The sequence below is a fragment of the Suricata suricatta genome, chromosome 3 (genome assembly GCF_006229205.1).
Source record: "Suricata suricatta isolate VVHF042 chromosome 3, meerkat_22Aug2017_6uvM2_HiC, whole genome shotgun sequence".
Lineage (NCBI taxonomy): Eukaryota > Metazoa > Chordata > Mammalia > Carnivora > Herpestidae > Suricata > Suricata suricatta.
In genome coordinates this window covers 29,002,569-29,023,465 of record NC_043702.1, presented here as the reverse complement: position 1 = coordinate 29,023,465, position 20,897 = coordinate 29,002,569, and the positions used below count along the sequence as shown (strand labels likewise).

Genomic DNA, 20,897 nt, shown 5'->3' with positions numbered 1-20,897 from the left:
ATCAGAGGCCAGCCTGGAAACAACAGTCCCATGCCTTGTCAGGGGAGCTCACCTACATCCCCCTGGATGCTGGATGACACATGGATTCATCTGCCCCAGATTTCCTTGCGGGTCCCCCCCCCCCCCCCCGCAGCAGGACTGGGAGACAACTGTCTTAAAGTGCCGCGCCTATGCGGAATGACAGCCCAGCCCGCAAGTTTCATTGCTCTTTTTCTTTTCCTCTTCAATTTGAAAAGCTGCAGTCAATGAATGCGTGCAGAATTAAAGCCAGGAGTGTGGGAACAGAGGCCAGATCGGAGAGCCACTCAAGACTGACAAGTTGACCGCTCAGCACGTTGAAGTCATTTGTCTAGCTGGAAGATTGTTTTTCCTCTTTAGGTTTATTTCATTTGCGGAACGGTTGGGGTTTGGGGGAGCTGTTTGGGTCCTGACACTTGAGCTGCTTCTGCACCGTTGATTTATAACAGACTCTGGATTCTGGAAATGCCTGTTGCCCTGTTTACATGCACCCCAGAGCTGCCTCCCCCTGCCACCTCCGCAATTCCATTTCCCCCTGCGCATGGAGATGAAAACCCAGTATGTAAAATATCAAATGTGCTGGTGACAAAGAAAGGCCAAGAAGCCACTGGTTACATGGGCTTGAAAGTGGAAGCCAGGTGCATTTTCTCCAGTACGGCTACAGATCGTCTTTGAAACAGATGTCACCCGCTCCTCCGCCATTCTCTTCTCGTGAGGGAGGCGCAGAGCTCCAGAATGGAAGACAATAGGCATTAATATCCATTGGAATGACAGCTGTTTATGACTCGCTTTGCACAGGACACGTGTCCCCCAAGCAGAATGATTAGCGCTCCAGCTGAATACGATATTTGTGGGTAATCAAAAGCGAATGGCAAACCGTTTGGACTAATGGGAAGCAGGGTCCACATCAGCCTTTCTGGAAGTTCCCAACAAGAATAAATAATAAAGTGAGCTCATAGCAATAGAGCAATAGCTTCCCTCCTACTCATAACACGGTGGATTTGTTCAGTATTTCCTGGGAAAACTTACCTGCCTCGCCAGGGTGTTATGAGGATTAATTAATGTTTGTAAAGTGCTTGGAATTCCACGGAAGAAATGTATCTTGTCGATGCACATTATTATCATTCTATAGTGTCTTTCATCCCAGAATCTCAAAGTGCTTTCCCAACAATTAATTAAGCCTCACTACACCCCTGTGAGAGAGGAAAGCATCATTCTGCTGCCGCTAATACAGCAGAGTTTTTGCACCTGAGTCACAGAGTCTAATGTTCAAGTCGCCCTCCAGGAGGGAGAGAGACCCCATTAGCGAGCATCCTTAAGTGCTTCATAATACATGAGTCACTAACAATGCAAGGCAGAGCACTATACTCGATACCTATGGCCATAAGGACTTGTTTAATTTTGTTTAGTCCCTAATTGTCTGGGCTGCTTGTTTTATTTTCCTCCTTCCCCTGTAAAGCAATAAGGTGCTTGTCAGAGGAGAGCCCAATTAGTAGCTGTAACGAGTTACAGTGTTCTGACTACACCTTCTAATCCTATTCGTTACCATCTGTAATTCCAGAAACAGGTTGCACCCCTCTCCCAGCCTGTATATCCCCAAAGAAGTTAACTTCCCTTTCACAAAAATTATAATGGCATTATTAACAGGCTGGGCAGTTAGATGCTGTGTTAGCAACCCAGAAGCCACGCACACACCTGACATATGAGCATCTCAAATGTGTATTGTAACTCTTTTTTCATTACAAGTGCAATAATTCATAAACACAAATCTCTCATATTGGCTCCTTTTAAAAGAAGCCTGGAAATCAAGTGAGCATGTGTAGCATTCCAGTGTGTGCCGGAGACAGATCAGCCTGCAGAATCTTCACCAAATGCATTTCGAAACAGAATTTTTTGGCATCAGCTCTGGACAGGTTTAAGACAGGCTCAGGAAGCCAAAGTTCTTCCTGGAAGCAAGATCACGACTTCTAACTCTAATCCTATTTCAGGGGTTGAGTCAATCTGTAACCTCAAAAACATCCCCTAGGCTCACATAGGGCTTCTGATTTCTCTTGTGTTCATCTTGGAGCTGGAAGACTCAAGTTTCCAACTGGGGTGTCCACTTACCAGTCACGTGACCCCAGACAAGCCCCTAACCATGCTGAGAACCCACTTCCTCATCTATAAAACAGGAATAATGATGACTACCCTACCTACTTTTTGTGTTGCTGTGTGGAAGGAATGAGGTCATTTTTAGGTGGGAGTGCTTTGTAAACCCCAAGAGCTAGACAAGCATGAGTGGCTGCTAATAACAAGAGATGAGTCACCATAAGAAAGCTGCAACTAAAGGAAGATGCATTTGTTCATAGTCATAAATCACATGGCCATCTGTAGGTGCAGCATCCTTATTCATGCTAAGTAGCTCCGATAAGAGAACTGAAGAGCTCTCAGGTTTTGAAATTCTTAGGCGTCATCAGATGGAGTGTGGCAGTTTGGTTCTGCTAGGCTAGCCTCTTCACCACTTCCTGACCCGTCCCCATCTCCTAGTCTCCTTGTTCTGTTGAAGACTTTTCCCCAACACCATGTAGTCACGGTGGGACTTTCATGTGTGGAGTCTCATCTGCACCCCACTCTGAGAGGAGGCACATGACGCAGTCTGGCCAATAAGAATGCTCCATTTTCTGGCCTAAGGGATGGGCATCAACTGAAGCATGGCCAATTGGAGACTTTTCAAAGATTAATGTTCAGATGTTGGGAGAGAGAAGTTTTATTCCCATTGAAGTTGCTAAGCTGGGAGGATGCAAGTTGCCTGGCACTTGAACAAAGCCGAGACGTTCAGAGGCAAGAGAGAAATGATTGTTTGAGGCACATGTGTTAATATGGGCCAATGACTTAATGCCTTGACAACATTGTTTGGGTTCCCAGATCTGTCTGTTCCTAGATTTCTGATTTCCTAATTAGATGAGCCAATGAATTCCCATTTCACCTGAGTTGATTTGGGTCAAATATCTGTTTCATAAAATAGCAAAAGTTTGGTTAATTCAGGAATGAACTTACCAGTGAAGAATAGACAAGATTTTTCAGTTCATTTTTGGGGAAGATGAGTCACAAAACCCCAAATTCCATAATTGGATGAAACAGTTGGTTTGTGAACCTCTTCATAGTATCCATAACATAGATAGAAAAGGTGATTTGAAATGACTATGCTTTTTAGAGAGAATATAGTCAACTTCCTTGCAAGTCAGTAGGACTTCATTAGAAGTTTGGTGTCTGTTCTCACCGCCTGCTCCTTATCATCTAATCCATATTGCCAACCAGTAACTGTTCTCCTGATGTTAGCTCCTGTGCTCGGGCTCCCCTCTCTTCTGTGACCCCATCCGAAGCCTCCCTTCTCATTTCATTCTCTCCATTTGCATATTACTCTCAGTAGGGTCTGTGCAGTCCTGTGGACAGATTGAAAGCTCTTTGGGGAAAGGGTTGGAACCTCTGAAAGTATAGCACACTGCTTGACACATAAAGGGATCTTGAACTTAACTAACCAGTATTGGCTGTGACATCCTGCTCACTGGATTTCAGGGAAAACCAAGGCACAAAAGAATGACTTTTTTATTCTGACATCAATCTGGTTAGGCCAATCAAAACATGTAAGTGCAATTGGTGTGTGTATGTGCGCACACGCACCCGCTTCTGCTTTAACTCACAGGAATTTTGTTAACTGAACTGGGGTAAATATGTATACTTGGGTGCATGATGATGAACTCCAACTCTGGTTCCAGATGGCCTGAGTTCAAATCATGACACACTGTGTGACTTTGGGCTAATTATTGCCTCTCCGTGTCTTATTCTCCTTATCTGTAAAAATGAACGGGGGGGGGGGGCAGGGGGAATAAGCCTATCTCATGATCGCTTTAATGAAAATTAAATTGATTTGTGCCAGAAGAACAGATAGAACAGTGCCCAAATCACAGCAAATACTCAGAAACAATGTGAGCTAGCATTATTAAGAGTGAACTCGGCCTGGGTCCTCATTCAGCTAAGGGTGTGCAGAGACGATCCATCAGCTCCCCTTGACTCTGCAAGCTGCACCTCAGTCTCCCTGATCCTTCTGCCTGTGAAATCAGGTGCTTATTTCTCCACGCTGAATCACTGTCCTGTGGGCTTGGGCAGCAGGTGGCATGATCGGGAAAGCCCATGATGGTGTGTCGCCACCACAGCAAGTCACAGATGGTGTTCTGGGAACACCGCTCGCTGTAATGAAAACCAGGGACACCCCTCAAGGTTCAGTTAAGAATCACAGAGCTCTTCTTCTGATTCTTGTCGATGATTTTTCTGGCTAGTTACCTTCATGAACATTTATTTTTCTTGATCATGTCCCAATGGTAGGCTTTTGCTCTCTGTGTTTGGACATAAGCTTTCATTTTTTTGCCAATTTCCTTCCCCACTAGCCCTCATCTGATCTTTATGTGCATCCCTTTGCTTGCGTGAGAAACAGTTGTTCATGAGTGTCAAGTAGATGAAACAATTCTCATGGTAAGGCAAGGTTATAAGTCCTCTGAGGTTCCCACAAGGTACCTTCTGACCTACATGCACTTCATTCATAGAGCCTTGAAATTTGTTCAACGTGCTAACAAATCAGAGAGTATTTACAGAGGAGGGATGAGTCAAATGGGGAACATGAGCAGATGGAGAAGAGCCAGTTGTTTGCTTCAAGAGTACATTTCCCACATTGGAATGCATCAAAGCCTGGCGGTATATACTGCATGCAAGTCACCCACATAGTATAAAACTGATTTAATTTACTACCAAATGCTTTGTTTGGCCATTACAGAATCACAAATGTGCCCCCAAAGAGGCAGTATTGGAACATAAGCCAGGGCAAGGAGCCAGCCAGGCATGAGTTCTAGTCCTCATTAGACAGTTCCTTCCCCTTTCTTACAAATCCTCTGTGGCCATTCTGTTCTGTGACAAAGACATACCATGATACCATGTTCATCTGTTGACTTGTCTTCCATTTACCCCGCTGAGGTGTGCAGCTTATCGGGCAGATTCTAAAGCATGCTGAAGATATATACAAGGTAATTGACCTCGTGCCTTGGGGTGTTGAAGTGACTCCCAGCTCCACCTCCCCACATCCTGTCTACCTCGTTGTGAAAACAGAACTACTCACTGTTCTGAAAACAGAACTCAGTGCGGCTATAGAAGGGCCTGGCGAGGATCGCTCTCAACACATTTCCCCACAAAGCCTTGCTGTTAAATCTCCTACAAGCCCTAGGAGCAAATTGTCAGCAATCCACTTAGCCGGCCCGAAACACCTCAGCCACCTCTACTGGATGAGGGAAATTGCTTTCAGGGATAGATGCATCTCAAGAAAGTTGGCTACAAAATGGATTTCTATAAAGAGAATTCCATTTTCTCCTGGCTTCCATTACAAAATTGGAAAATTTGTCACACTGGGGAAAAATCCTCTCAGGAGACTAAAATGAACATTTGGGATGAAAAAGAAATTAACGTAAAGCCATAGTAATGGCATGTCTTTTGTTGGAATGCATCAGTGCCTGCTGGGAACCACCCAGAGGTTCACTTTCCTTTTGAACCATTTCCAGCATTTTGTGGAAGTGTTGGGACTCATGAACCTTGCACACAACCACCAGTCCTTTTCCCTCCTCACCCAAATCTATTAGAATTTTCCCCATGATCAAAGGTTCTATTTCTACAGTCTTGCACCTCTCGCAATTTGCTCGTGTTCACTTGTCCTAGCCTGAATAGGGCATTAGGGGGGAACATAACATTGTATTCATTCGTTCACTTATTTACACCCTGCTTCATTCCTATAAATAATTTGATGTGGCTTACCGAGATGATAAAATGGTATGTTTGCATTTCAGATTTAATTCTACTTGTGTGCCCTAATTAAGTCAATTTTGACATTTTAATGTCATAAGTTATAGCCCTGAATAATAAATATTAATCTGTTGGAGTTGGAAGAGTTTGAGAGGCCATCTAGTCCTACCTCCCACCCAAGATAGCTCCGTCATATCCTGTCCGATGAAATGGAGAGAGATTTCTACTTCAGCTCTATCACAAATCATTAAGAAACTGCACAAAATTCCCTCATGAAATGGTTCATGAGAAGCCCTCATTCGTGATGTGAAGCTTGGTGACCTCATGATCTTGTGGATGCAGATGATGCAAACCCACTTTACATTGTATGGATGCTCCCAGTGATCCTGGAACAACATGATAGATGCGATGGGACTTAGACCATTCTGAGGGAGGTGTGTGCTTGCCAGAGGCGGTGTCCTTGGCCCTGCCACTTGGGTAGGGAGATCAGGGGAGGTCTCTGACGATCACCTGACCTGTAAAGCTGTCACATCAATGTTCCTGCCCATGTTTCCTCCACTGAGTGGAGGAAAGTTTGAATCTCTGTGGGAAGACTCTGTCGCAAGTAACCCTGATGAGTTCCCACTACCAGATGGCAGTCTTGACTCTCAACAGCAATACCTGAGGCATTTCTAGCTTCTCTTTCAGTTTTTCTCCCTTTTAAGGGTTCCTGGAATAGCAAGGATCTTTGTTCTCTGAACCCCAGCTCCCTTTCTCCCCACGCTCACCTCCAGAATAAAACTGCTCATCTCATGGTCATCCACACTGATTCAGTGGAATTTCCTGCACCCTGTCCACGGAATTCCTCTGCCCAAACTTCCCTTTTCTGGGTCAGTTCCTCCAGTTACTTCCTCTTTAATGACTTTGTGAATAAGGCACAGAGTCCTTCTCTTGGCCCCATAAGGGGTGATAGTAGCTCTCCCGTAGGGAGAAGAAACATGGGCAGGAACATTGATGTGACAGCTTTACAGGTCAGGTGATCGTCAGAGACCTCCCCTGATCTCCCTACCCAAGCGGCAGGGCCAAGGACACCGCCTCTGGCAAGCACACACCTCCCTCAGAATGGTCTAAGTCCCATCGCATCTATCATGTTGTTCCAGGATCACTGGGAGCATCCATACAATGTAAAGTGGGTTTGCATCATCTGCATCCACAAGATCATGAGGTCATAACCCTAGGATCTCAGTGACTTCCCTACAAGGGTCTGTGCCCCACTCTTGGCACTCACCAGCATGGTTCACCAGCAGCTCCGCTCCACTCCTTGTTCCCTCCACATGCTGGGATCCAGGCTGATGGGGCAGCACTTGGCCGGGACATGCCATTCCCATGGCAGAGGCAAAGGGCAATGGCTGAACCACAAGCTCTTCCACTTGCACGTTATACGTGTCACTTCCTCTCTGACTCCAATGGCCAACACACATTACATGGCTCAGTCTGACATCACAGTGGTTGAGACAGACACTATACCTTAGAGAAGGCACTGCACACCACAGAACTAAGGACGGAGGCCTCATCCTTTTGCAGTTAATGAGGTGAATAATTGGGACCAACCTATCTCGGTGACATTAAAGCTTGGGGAAGGGCCCAAAAGAGGAGCTAACCTGCTTATTCCAACTATACAGTGCCATAGAGCTCCACTGTCCAGATGTTTTGGGGCATCGCCTCACTGCTATTTCTTCAGACAGCCCTGTGTGTCCTTCAGAGAATTTCTTATCCTTTCTTTATGCCTTACCCTTCACTCCTTACCTCCCTCCTCATCTCTCTCTCTCTCTCTCTCTCTCACACACACACACACAGGGGGTTGGGTCTTCTTTGATCTCCCAAATTCCCTACCTCCCCTTCATTCCCAGGCTGTAGCACTTCCCAGAGCTTCCTCTTATGCTTTGGAAATCTTTGGAGGCCCAAGGGATACATGTTCTTGCCTGTTCCCATTTCCTCTGGTGGTAAGGTACCAGAAAAGTCTCGAGTCCTTGTGGTAAGAGAAGGAAAGAAAGCATAGTGTGGGCTTGACTTGAAGAGGCAGATGGCTGTCGCTTGCCCTCTCAATTCCTTCACTTACAGCCGCATTTTAAATAGATCCGGTATCTCACACCTGCAGAAGTTTATCTTCTGCCAGTAGGGTTTCCCTAAGTTTATAGATGAGACTCATATTCCCCCTGCTAGCAAGGCTTTTGTACCTTCTTAGGCTAAAAAGATATGTCTCCTTCACAACCTGTGTTTACATACAAATTACTTTTCTATTGACTTATCCTTGAAAGATGAGCCCCAGGGTGACACTTTTAAGATTTTTCAGTGTGTGTGTCTTCCATTTTTTTGTTTTTTTGTTGTTGTTATGTATTTGTTTTCAGCACTAAGTATAATCACTTCTGCAACTCAGTCAAATGGAAGCCAGATGCGGGTACTCTCCACATCCATTGAACAATCTCACCCTCACTAGACTGCGATATTTTCTTCTCTCTTCCAGAAGGACCATTATTTCTTTATACTCCTCAGGACCTTCCTTCTGCCTGAAAGGGGCCACGCACAGATGAGCACTTTCAAAGTCTTATGTGCACATGTGCTTCTCCCAGCCTTGCCCTGTTCCTTATCACTGGTCCATGATTTCTTATCACTGTTTAAGCTCCATTCATTTCAGGGAGATAGCCCAAGGCTGTTACCACACACTGACCCTTCGAAATTGTCTCCAAAATAACGCCGATGTGCAGCGGGGACTTTACTTTTCAGTTGCCAAGTTGTTTCTCCACAGTCACGTAAGGAACTCCAGCCTGAACTCTGATTCGTCACCCAGTCTCTCCCGACGGTGAGCCTCTAGCCACAGCCAGTGACAGAATGCTCTAGTGGAAAGGTCCTTGTGACTGGCCCAAATCAAGACTCTAGTGCCACTGAGGTTTGCAACTCTCTTGGTTTCTATGCCCAAAAGGTCGTGACCTTTGACCCTCATGATGTGTGTATTCCTGCCCCTGGGCCCAACCCTGCTGCTTTGGGACAAAGGGTGCTAACCTATAAATTGCCAGGCTCTTTCTTCGGAAGTACTGATGACCATTTGAAATCATGTAAAGTAACCACCCCTGAAAGAACACACATTGAGAGAGGGCTGTGGGTACAAATGTCCGGTGAACTGATGCTTCGTAGAACCATGGGGTAGAAGAAAGACTAATCTTCCAGGGAGACCTATCTATTCCAAGCCCCTCATTTTATAGAGGAAGAAACAGAAACCCAGAGCGTCAAGTACAGCTTGCTTTCAGAGCTGCTGAATGATAGAAAGTAGACTTCCTGTCCCTTCAAAGAACGCTCTTTCTGCTTTACTGTGCCCCCTCCTTGGGCTAAACACAGTAATTTTTTTCAAGCAACCAGATACCAACAAAGAGATATTTGAGATACTTCTCTTTTTGCTAATGTTACGTGACAAATAATGGCAACTTGTCCCCATTTAGATAGGAGTTGATTTAACTGAGTTTCCATCAGAGCTAAGAGAAAGAACACTCAGTAGTTCTTCCCACCCCAATGAACAAGTTAACCGCTCGGGAGGGGATGTCTTACTACATGTGTGCATTACATGCCTGGGTCTTTCCCTCTCTTGCTCACAGTCTACCCATGTGATCGGCACCCACAGAGGCGCTAAAGGAGGAGGAGGTATCTCTGCCCAGTCCCAACTACCCCCAGAAGCAATTTGGTGCTTAGTAAATGCTGTTGCAGGGTGACATGTTTTTACTACAGTGGTGATCACTGTTTTGGTTTTTTTTAAATCAACATCCTAGTGACACACCCCGGTTTGGCCAGCTGATGCTGGTTTGTGGTATATTGCAAGATTTGGGGTGGGGGGGTGATCTAATACCAAGTTCTTTTGTAGGCGCATGAGTAAACAGACCATGTGAGGCAGGGAGAACTGAAGTTTGAAGTCTAAACATCGTCCTGTGGTGAAAGTATAGTACATGGTGCCAGGAGTTTAGAGTTTAATTTCCTCCTCGGCCAACAACTCTTTGCGTGGTAAACAAGCTGACATTCCTGTACCTACAGGCAGAAAGACTGTCTACACAACTCTGGAGCAGGGGACACATGTTTATTTTACAATTAGCAAAGGTAAAGGAAACATTTCGTGAGGATCCCGGACTTTGCCACTCCTTCCATGGACTGTATGCTTCTCCTTCCTCTTGTAACGTTGCTCCGGCCACCATGCTTGAAGAGTCCAAGAATTTTTTTAAATAACTCTAACCAACAGCCCAGCAGCATTTGTTCAAATTGACTTTTTAAAATTGTTTTCATTGGATCTGGGGTTTCTCCCACATGTTATTCTTGAAAAGAAAGGATCAAAATATAAAAGCTATCGTAACATATCGTATTTCTGATGGAATTGCCCTGGTGAGTATTTTAAAAATAGCAGCCGAAGACTCTTTCATTTCTTCTCATCACAATGTTGCGAAAGAGCCTAAATACAGCTTTGCATTTGTTTAACTGAAAGCTGCCATTTCTCAGTGTCGGCTGGGTGTCGAGTCCCAAAATGATGAGCACAGTTAACTTCAGCTACAAAAAAAAAGAAAAAAGATTATGAGGCTTAGCATATTTTTTACCAGAGTCACATTGTTAAAATGATTCTATGAGACATTCTGCAAGGAGAAAATCTACAAAAACTACAATTAGAGAAATACGTGGGATGGGTTTGGATTTGATATAACTTCTATTTGGCAATGCAAAAAAAAAAAGAAAAGAAATGTGAATACACTGAATTTCTCTGGCTTGGGCGAATTCATTGTTAGTAACAGCAGCAATAATAACAATAAAAATAACACAAATAAAGACCATAAAATGGTGCAAAAGCCTTTCATGGTTTTTATACATTCTGGCCTAAACTATGGTCAGAAAGGATTCCAACGATTCCAAGCAAATATACTTTAGTTAGTTCCAGATCAATCTATACCTATAGGGCAAATCGACCCTGCAATCCTTATTCCCTTCATAAATATGTGCTCTTTTCAAACGGTGCCTTCTTTTATATTATGTACAATATACTTGGACTTACAAAAATGTGGTTTTTTTATGTCATAGCTCAACAGCACACTTCTGCCTGAACTGAGGTGCCCATAATGGAAACAAGCATGACCGTTGAGTTGTCTTGAGCTGGGCAAGCAGTTGCAGTGTGACTGGGGAACTGCCATGATGATGTTTCTTTTTAGTATATGTGTGTCTGCTTTGCTTTGGGGATGGATACAGAAGGTTGGGTGTAGCAATCCTAAACTCTGAGTCAATTTGCCTGGCCATGGATTTGCAGGCAATTAAGGAAATGGACTTGAAAATTAACTCATGGGTATGTGCGCTGGGCCTTGAGCGGGGTCCATTGACTCCTGCCTTTCTTAAGGATGATGTATCATTGATTCTTCAATGCGCTCGCCTCGGTCTGGTTCTCCCATCCCAGTGGACATCAACAAGAGGACCCAGGCAGGGAAGGATGGAAGACTTGGGTCATCTATTTCTAATCAAATGTGTAATTTTAAAAAATGATTCTGACGCTCAGAAACTTACTATTTAAGCCATAACGAAGGGGAAAAATCTGTGTTACAGTAAGATTACTACTGCTTTGAAAAGGCTGTCTTAAGAAATGAAAACTCACAAGACCAGTTTTAGGAAGGCAGAATTATCTGGATCCCCAAGGACAAGAAAAAAAAATTCCCCACTAATTCTTTTCTTGCTTTAAACATTCTAAAGCCTTATTGAGTTACAGTTATAAGTGGGAAGAAGGCAGTTCACTCGAGAGAAGAACCTCGAGTTAGCCTCTTTTTTTTTTTAATCTAAACAGTTTCTGAGAATTCTAGGAAAAGACAGCTCTTAGCATCACAAGGCCAACATAATTTTGAATTTGGTTTGTAAGGCTGGCATTTGGGAAAATATAATAAATTATTTTGATACTTTGGTAAGTTATTTGGTAATTCATATTAAGTTGCCACACTTATTTTAGAACCTAGTGCATAAATCTCAGGTTATCATTAATTCAAAAAACATTCATCAAGCACCAATCATGTGCCCGAAACTGGGTTTAACACTGAGATTCTCTGATGAGCAAATGCTACTGTTTATTCAAAAATAAGTAAAATCAAGTGAGAGTGAGGCTCCATTGGACCCCTGCTATAAAATTTTAATAGAATTATAATTTGAGAGTTTAAAACTACTTCAGAGATCACCCAATTCACTACAACCCACAGAAAGAAATATATTTTACATGTGACCCAGAACACTCGTGTTTATGAATATATGCAATATATATAAAAATGGAAGTAAGTTTCATGAACAATATATACTCTGATTTTATTTGGATCTATTGCAATTTTTTTAATGTTGATCACAAACTACTAAGTTGATTTTGTAACTCACTAATGGATCTTTAAGTTTGAAAGATGCCAATACAGCACAAACCCCTGTCTTAAAGATGAGAGAGTGAGACTGAGTTGGGCCACTTGCTTATGGCAGTGGCTTGGTTAGTGGAAGGACTTGCTGGTCTTCCACTCTCTATCACATTCTCTTATTTTGTTTTCTTTTTAGAAACTCACAACCCCCTTCTGAAATGATCCTGCTCATTGTTGATTTGGGTGTTATCTGTCTCTCCCACTAGGAGAATACCCATCGTCACTGATTACTCAGTATTATTGCCCCCCATGCAAAGCTTGGCATATAGTACGTGCTCAGTAAATACTTTTTGGAATCAGTGAGGGCTCTAAACTTATCCTGCTTTATATCAAGTGCACATTCACCTGACTACTTTGATAGGGCCATTGCTTTGGAATAACCACATGCCTTGTAGGAGTGAGGAAACAGAATCACAAAGAAGCAAACGGATCTTGTGACACAAAGCACACACAGCGTCAGTGAAAAAACTAGAACAGGAACTAAGCCTTTTGACCTAGTCCAGAGACTTGAGTTAGTTCCCTCTGACATGTGTGTCTTACATTGTCAACCTAATGATTACTGTTACTGAGCTGACTTGTCCAAGAATACTGCTCACCCCTGAAGTGCAACTTTCCCCTTTTCTAAGGGCTAAAAGAGCTGGGTGTTGGCGAAGCCTCCGTCTTTGTGATCATACTGTCCGTTGGGTATAGAGAGAGGCATACTTCCAGATGTGTTGAAAGGTCAAAAATTACATTTACTTCTTCTAAATTATGATCAAATCAAATGGGAAATCAAATGGGAAGTGTTTTTACAGCCTAGCTCCTAGCCAAATTCTAATGAAGAGACAAACTTGCTTTGTCATTTAACTTTGGGGGCCTTGTTTAAAGGAAGCAAACTGCTTCTGGTCAGAGAGGTTTTTTGTTTGGCCAAATTTCCTGTATGATTTTATTTTTTCAGCTTCAGACTCCAGGCCTCTGTGCCAAAGAAAGAGAGAAAGGGAGGATTCGAGAGAGCTTGTGACTTTAGGCAGCAGAGGAAAGCCCAAATTCTGCAAAATGACCCCCGTTTCAGATCGCTTATATTGCAACAGACTGAAATTCATCACAACGCCAGTGCCCCCTGGAGAAAGCCCCAGCTCCATCAGGGTTTAGGGGTCCCTTATTCCAAGTGCTCCTTGGGCTTTTTCCCTCAGGACCCCAGGATGCCCAAACTGTCCTGCCCAACTCAGCCCTTCATAAATATATAAGCCTAACAACTGTGGTGGAAGATTGAGAGGAAGTGTCTTTGATTCTAAAACAAAAGTTTTCACTGGATTCTGCCCAGTGACATTGAGCACAGCGTTTGGGACAGCCTGGGAGTCTTCTGTCTTCTGAATCAGATTTAGCAAATAATAAACACAGGATGGCCAGGCATTCCATCTCTTATCTGGTGACCCTAGACCCGGGCTTCCTCAAGTTTCTCCTGTCTAGCTTATGGGAAGTTTGGATTCGAAAGGGGAAAGGAGACAAAGCTAAAAGTGATCATATTTATTGTGCTCTAGAAGTAATTTTCCGTTTCATATTATTCCAGCATAAATGTTGCCCCTGCATTCCATTCACAATGCAAAACATCAGGGTACAGAACTCCCACGAGGGCTTGTTTCTGCCTAATGTACCCAGGGGGAAAGCCTAGAAAACATTAAAGCAGTAGCTAGGAGCTTTAATGAAGTTAACCTGCTGAAACCAGGGGAGGTGTGCCTGAACTACACCTGAAAGCACTTTGATTATGGCATCAGCTTCAAAAGAAACCCATTCCTCATTTCTGAGCTCTGCTGCATTGAGAAATAGAACTGCACCTTTATATTCAGGCTAATTTTGTTGCCTTGCTGAGGGCTGAAAGCATTCTGAGGCATTCTAAAGGGGGAGTACTCCTTCCCATCCTCACCACCCACATCACCCGCCCCAACGGACAGAGGGTGCTCTCAACCCTCCAGGTGCTCAGAACGTAAAGTCTAGTATGATAAATGCCTTCTGGTTCAGAAAAAAATAACCTCCCGCTTTCTGCTAAGATCTAGCCAATTCAGATTCTACAGGTTTGCTTAAAAAGGAAAAACAAGAAACCCTCAAAAAAAATCCCCGGCCTTTGTAAATTTCCCCTCTCTTTACACTTACACTTCCGTTAGCATATAACTTCCTTCTCCATTTCCTGTTTTTTCATAAGGCTCTGCTGGTGTATAGTCCTGCTTTCTTTTTCATTTTTTTACTTTTGCTGATGTCTCTTCTTAGTGTTCCTTTCATTTCCTTGTGCATCCCTTCCTCCTGGACTTCAGGTCTGCATTTGTTTTCTTTTCTGGTCACAGCTGCCCCCTAATGGTTGTGAAGATCATTACTGCTTAGGAGGAAAGAGAGAGAGCAGGACAGACAGAGACAGAGAGGGAAAGAGAGCAGAAAAGAGAGCTGTAGAAAACCATAAAATGTGTTTTGCTTTTAACTTGGAAACATAGTATGGACAATTCTGGAAGAATATTGAACTCAAAACCTGTATCAATGGGGAAGTGAACTAGGGTGGTAAATTACAAAACTGGGAGATTGGGTGGGCGGGAAGCTTGGGTTTTCATTTAATACATTTTATGCTGTTTCCGTTTTTTAAAGACATACATGTACCACTTATTCTCTTTTTAATTTAGAAAACAAATAGAATCCAAGTCTGGAGATGGAAGAGGAGACTGCCTCTACAAATCATCTTTCTCTGCAGAAAGTAAGCATCATTCCAAGCCTCCTCCCCCAACAGGGATTCCCATCCTGATACTAAAGTTGATTGGCAGTTCAGTAAACTGCGCAGGAGTAAATATGAAGGAGGAGAGTAATGACTAGGGTGGGTGTGAATTAACCCACCCTGAAGTCTCCTCAATTGCAAAAGGTCAGCTCCCTGACTCTTGCCTTTCCATCACGACTTTCATGCTCAAATTAGCAGCGATCACCGTCATAATGTAACAATCACCTGACATGTAGATGTCTAATTAAGGCACCATAAGTCACAGGTTACAAATTTAAAAACAGCAATAACCAAAAAAAAAAAAACCCTTGTAAATCAATGGGGGTTTGATAGAGTATGTATGCATGAGACTGAAGGAAAAGCAGGTGCACACATGTATGGAAGATTCAAGTTTCCAAGAATATTAATCTATACATTTAGTGAGAGACTGGGAATTTTCAGCCCAGAATAAGATTTTTCTAAATGATGGAACAGATCATAACCCCGAAATTTCCAATCACATCACCTATAAATGCCATGCAGTCACAAATATGTTCTGGCCTTTAGTGATTGACAAATGGAATCTGTTTCTTGTTTTGTTTGGGGGCATTTTGTTTGTTTGCTTGTTTTTGTTTTTTCTTGAGGGTCTAGGAAAAGGCTTTGTCCAGAAATATCTCTTCTGAAAGCCCTGTGAAAATGCCTAACATACTATCACTCCCTCTTTGAGAGAAGGTACTCAATGTAAATACTGGGATAATGGAATATCCAATTAAGCCCCATCCATGCATTAATGTCTTCTTGGGGGATAAATGGCTATTAATTTTGATTACTTAGGGTGGCTGTGGAATTAGGACTAAAGCAGTTTTAAATTTATGGATGAGGATGGAGTCAGGAAACATTCCTAGCCAAAATTCAAACCGTAAAGGGATGGAAGTCATTCAAACTAACCCCTTCGTTTCTACGGGTGAGGAGACTGGGCCTGAATTAGTTAACAGACTTTTCAAGGACGCCCACAGGCAGTGGAGACTCAAGGTCCATCTGTGCTGACCTCAGGTTTCTGCTGCCCCAACCTGCTTCTCTCTACTGAGGCCTGGAGCAGAGGCCAGGAGCCACAGGAGCACTGTGGAGGATCTGATTTCTGGTGAGTGCTCTAGAAAAGTCATCCAAGAGAGCACAGACGGAGCACAGGATGACAGATCATAACATGATCCAGCCCTTTTCTCTTTGCCAAATCGACACCGAACATTTTCAAATGATCCTTTTTCTGATTCCGGGAATCCCTTTTTGGTGAACAAGTGAAGTTGCCCCAGAGACTCACAAGGGTGTGGATGTCCATGGGCTTCTGTGAAAAATCTCCAGTCCTGGTATGTGATTATCTAAGGCTGAGCTATCTAATGGTGTAGTTGTTGAACACAAATGGAATCTGAATTTTCTGAGGGGCTTGGAAAGGTATTTAACAAAGTTAAGTACAACTTAAAATTCAGTTACTAGCATTTGGCTAGTGTGAAATGCTTCAGATGCTCATTAGCTATAGGAAAACACAGGTGCCGCCTTCATTGCAGAAAGTTGCATTGGAGGACGCTGCTCTAAGAAAAGGTTGACGGCACTGATGCCTCCGATGTATAAAAATCAGTTTGGCTGAGGGAGATCTGCCACACGCCTCAACCAGGCAGAGTCAGGAACGATTTGCCAAGGATTCCAGGGATATTCGAATGAATCTGGTACATTTTGCTCATTCGTTTTTCATTCATAAGGTTCCCTCCTACCTGATCTAGTGTCTGTCTGAGAAAGTGATGAGAGAGATACAGTTCTAAGTGAAGGAGATCCTGATACTTTATGGAAATCTGTAAAGATTCTGGGAACCCATCAAAGGTAATATCAACTACGGATTACGAGGTAGTATTCAAATGATTGAATAAAAGAAAAACGTTGTTTAAAGAGCGAGTGGGAGACAATCCTGCTGACCAGGAACCGGGACTTCATTTCAAACAAAAGCAAGAGTAAGAAATGAGGACTTATTACATTTTAACTGAAGCTTTGCCTCTGAGACAGATGTAGCTAAATATTAACCGGGCGATGTAGTAAATTACAGATTAAGACACAATTATGCCTCGAATCTCCCCCTTTCAGGGTGAGAGCTTGTCAATGTCAGGACTCAGATAAGAGGAAGCACCATGTGACAGGTGGTGTCTATTGTGGAAGCATGAAACTTCTGGAGCCTTTAGATCCTGTAATCCCTGGAGACAAGACCCAAGTGTCTTATTTGCTTGCACACCTCCTGCATAGTCATGCTTCCGTGAGCATTTAATAAGTACAATGTGATGAACACAGATGGAAAACCATACCTGAAACAAAACTCGAGTAACAACCAGTGGTTGAGTGGGTTGGTGGTGAAAGGGCTAGATCCAGCTTCATGAACCCCATCCACTGGCACTTTGAACATGTTCCTGCACACCTCCCGCCCCGTGAGGCGAGGCTCTTGGTGTTTTCAAAAGGCTCTTTGCTGTTGCTGCTAAATAAATATCACAAGGTAAAGCTGGAAAATACCACCACTCAGGCATTTTAAGAGACATTCTCTTGAAGACTTTTCCCTATGTTTTCCTTGAAACATCTGCCTCCTATCTGAAAAATTGCAGAGAAGAAATATTTTTCCAGGTATCCCTCAATGGAAGTATATATATGTGTGTGTGTGTGTATATATATGTATATATATATGTGCATGTGTGTGTATAATGTATATGTATACACACACACACATATAGCTAAGTATAAATATAACATCTCAAAAGGGAGGTTTTCAATTGCTGGCCTGTTGAGCATTTGCATCAGAATCACCTAAAAATTGTTTAAAAATAGAGACTCCCCGCGGCACCTGGATGGCTCAATCCGTTAGGCGTCCAGCTTCAGCTCTGGTCATGATTTTGCAGTTTGTGAGTTCGAGGCTTCTGTCAGGTTCTATGCTGACAGCTCAGAACCTAGAGTCTGCTTTGGATCCTGTGTCTCCCTTTCTCTGCCCCTCCCCTACTTGTGCTCTGTCTCTCAAAAATGAACACACATTAAAAAATAAATTAAAAAATAATAGAAACTCCCAGACACCACCCTAGATCCAAGGAATCTGATCTGCAGGAAGATGGTGCCCAGAGATGTGATTTTTTACCACTCACCCTAGGTGATTGTTATGCACCCTCAAAGGGGGGACTGTCTAGCTGGGAGCACCCACTTTCCACTGGGGTGTGGCTAGGCTACAGCTTTCTCTTACCGTCTTTTACAAATCTGTTTTATGCTCCCCATATCCCGTCCTGTCAAAGGAATGGAATGTGGAATGGGATTATCTATTATTATTTCACAATTAAGCATAATGATGTGAAACGTCCCAGGGTGAGTCAGAGATGCTGCCGGGAATCTCAGCCTCCATAAGTTAGCTGTTTCCTAGTCAATTCTGTATTTCTGTTAACAAGCCCATTTTTTCTGTCCATACTACTAGTCTTCTGGTAGGCGGGTTCCTGTGTGGACTCTGAAAATAATGAAGAATACGGAGCCTGGCCCCACACCCCTGAACCTCTGGTCAAAACCAAACCAACTGCAGCCAACCCCCCGAGATTCCAAGTCTAGACAAAAATGGGCTGGCAGGTCTGTGCCAGTCCCAGTCTGGAGAATTTCCCAAAAGATTTATTTTTCCATCAGGCGCAAAAGGGACTTTTGTTTAGTTCCCAGGAGTCCTTGGAAGTCCTGGATTAAAGAAATTCTAAGTCTCCCCTGGGCCCGTGGGCCCTTGTTCAAAGTGGTCTGGGGACGATCCGGTGTCCCTCTGAATCTTCCCTGGTCTGTTGAAGGGTTTTGAGCTCCTGGAAGTAAAAGCACCGCCAGAAGCGCTACTTGCAGGTAGTACTAGCATTATTTATTGAGTGCTGCCCCCTAGAGGATTACAAATGGTCTGGCAACTCGGAGTCCCCAGGGCTCTGAACCAGACTCACCCTCTATCCAACCGAAGATCACTCAAATGGATTGATGAGAAAGTCTTGTAGTACTTGTCCCAAGGACTGTCAGGAAATAAGTTAGCTCCCTCTTTAGGACACCTCTGAACAATTAAAGTCCGTACTACTGGGGATCGGGTCCAGGAACAGAACACTGGAACTGACCCTTATCCTTAGGTGACCAGGGACCCACAAAGCAGCCTGAGGGGGGACCCTCGACCCTAAAATCCCAAGGGGAAGCCCAAAGTTGTCATTCTTAGGGTTTCCCGATGGGCCTCAGTGTACTTTTTCTCTCCTCTTCCCTGTGCCCTTCACCTAAACTCTGGCTACAATGTTCTCAGAAACAAGATTCTTCTAAGGGGGACACTTGCTAGAATGGGTGGGCACACCTGGTGAGTGGTGGGGGTGGGTGATATTAAATGGCATTCTTTATTCAGGCTGTGTCACTACAGATAGTGTTATTTGTCCTTAGGTTAGAAGCCAGGGACTCTGCTGGAGGTTCAAAATCCAGACTACCTCTTTTCCCCATTAAATATTGGTGAGTGGCAATCTTTCTGTGCAGCTGATGTTTAAACAGGGAAGAAAAAAAAAAAGTAAATCTAGAGTTTTCAAGAATGTAGATGTGCTCCCACACCCAGGAAAGAAGGAAGAGAGAGAAGGAATGAAAGGTAGCCTTCAGGCCAGCCGGGCATATGCTCCCTGGAAGAACTCACCGGGCCTCCGTTAAACGCCCTTTCAAACCAGGCATCCGAGATTAACGGTGTGATATGCGGCCAGTGGATTTACACAGCACTGCTTGGCTCAACTCTTTGCAAATCACTTCTGATTCCATTTTGTTTTGGTTATCTCAGTGTAAATAACAGTTAAGTGGGAGTTACAGATTTTTCAAACACTAAAAGTGATAAACAAAGCTAATGGCAAGTCCAGATAAGGAGGAAAACCACCCAGAAGAATCCACAAGTACAAGCAAAGAAATAAATGGGATAGTCAGATGTGTGTGTGCTTCTTGTCACCGAAACTTTATTTTTCTTAATCTGCAGAGTGGCAGAGAAGGCATATGCAGAGTGTTATTTAGACTGTTCTTGTTAGAGTCTTTATGATAATGTAGTAATAGGTGCTTAGTGAAGCAAGACAGTTTGGAATCCACAAAGCCATCCTCAGAAACAAAGATACAAGTGTTTCCCCAGCTGTTAGCTTGCAACTCTCTCTAAACAGTTTTCACACCTCCATTTAAAAATAGTTGGCATAATGCTGTTTTCTTTCTCCGCGCGCTGTGACCACATTTCCATGGGGAAAAGGTAGTAGTTACAGTAGCGTTTTGAGAAGCCTTCATGTACCTGTACTTTTGGGGAGGATTAGGGAGAACCCCATTTAATTGCCTTAAGAAATTCTTTGGAGAAAGTCTCTCTCCTTCTGACACATACAAGTTGGGTGCGCAGAGAGAACTAAATCCTCCCCGAGCGAGGAGAGGAGTATGTTTGGGACACAACAAAGGATCTGAGTAGTAAACGCACGAGTGTTTGGGGTTTTTATTCAGCCGGGGCTGACGGTGTGTGCCGCCGCCACGCACTGCTGCCTGTGCGAACGCGTGGCCGAGCAGCCGCCTGGTTCCCCACACCAAACACCGTACGCCACCCAACTCCTCCTGTAACGCCATTGCGCGTGGCATTGTGCTGCGTTCTACGTGTGTGGCCTCGGAGCCTGGGAATTGGGGGGAACAGGGATTTCCCCCATATCCTGCAGTCTCCCTCGGGAGGGGACAACGCGGCCAAGGGCAGTGCGCCCTGGAGGTGCCCCGGGGCGCTCCCTCTCCGGGGCTGTGCGCACGGGCGCCGGGCGCAGCACCGCGGAGGTGCCCGGGGCGGGCGGGAGGTGCCGGGTGGGAGTGAGAAGCCGCTGGGTGGGAGAGGGGAGCCTGGGTGGGAGCCGCCTCAACTT

The 20,897-nt window shown here is 44.0% G+C and overlaps 3 long non-coding RNA genes across 3 annotated transcripts in view; 1 reads left to right on the top strand and 2 right to left on the bottom strand.

Annotated features, from left to right (window-relative positions):
• Positions 1 to 3,589: 3,589 nt before the first annotated feature.
• Positions 3,590 to 7,252, bottom strand: LOC115287503. Its single transcript, XR_003906517.1, has 2 exons — positions 7,106 to 7,252; positions 3,590 to 4,245 (listed from the first exon to the last, which is right to left on the bottom strand). It is a non-coding gene; the product is annotated as an uncharacterized LOC115287503 (long non-coding RNA).
• A 2,666-nt stretch (positions 7,253 to 9,918) lies between these two features.
• The window catches only part of LOC115287500, a 30,442-nt gene continuing 19,463 nt past the window's right edge, over positions 9,919 to 20,897 (bottom strand). Inside the window, exon 6 of the long non-coding RNA XR_003906514.1 lies at positions 9,919 to 10,398. This is a non-coding gene — a long non-coding RNA (uncharacterized LOC115287500). The remainder of the gene's footprint in view (positions 10,399 to 20,897) is intronic.
• Positions 10,142 to 16,124, top strand: LOC115287502. The gene is made up of 3 exons (XR_003906516.1): positions 10,142 to 10,236; positions 14,918 to 14,988; positions 16,039 to 16,124. It is a non-coding gene; the product is annotated as an uncharacterized LOC115287502 (long non-coding RNA).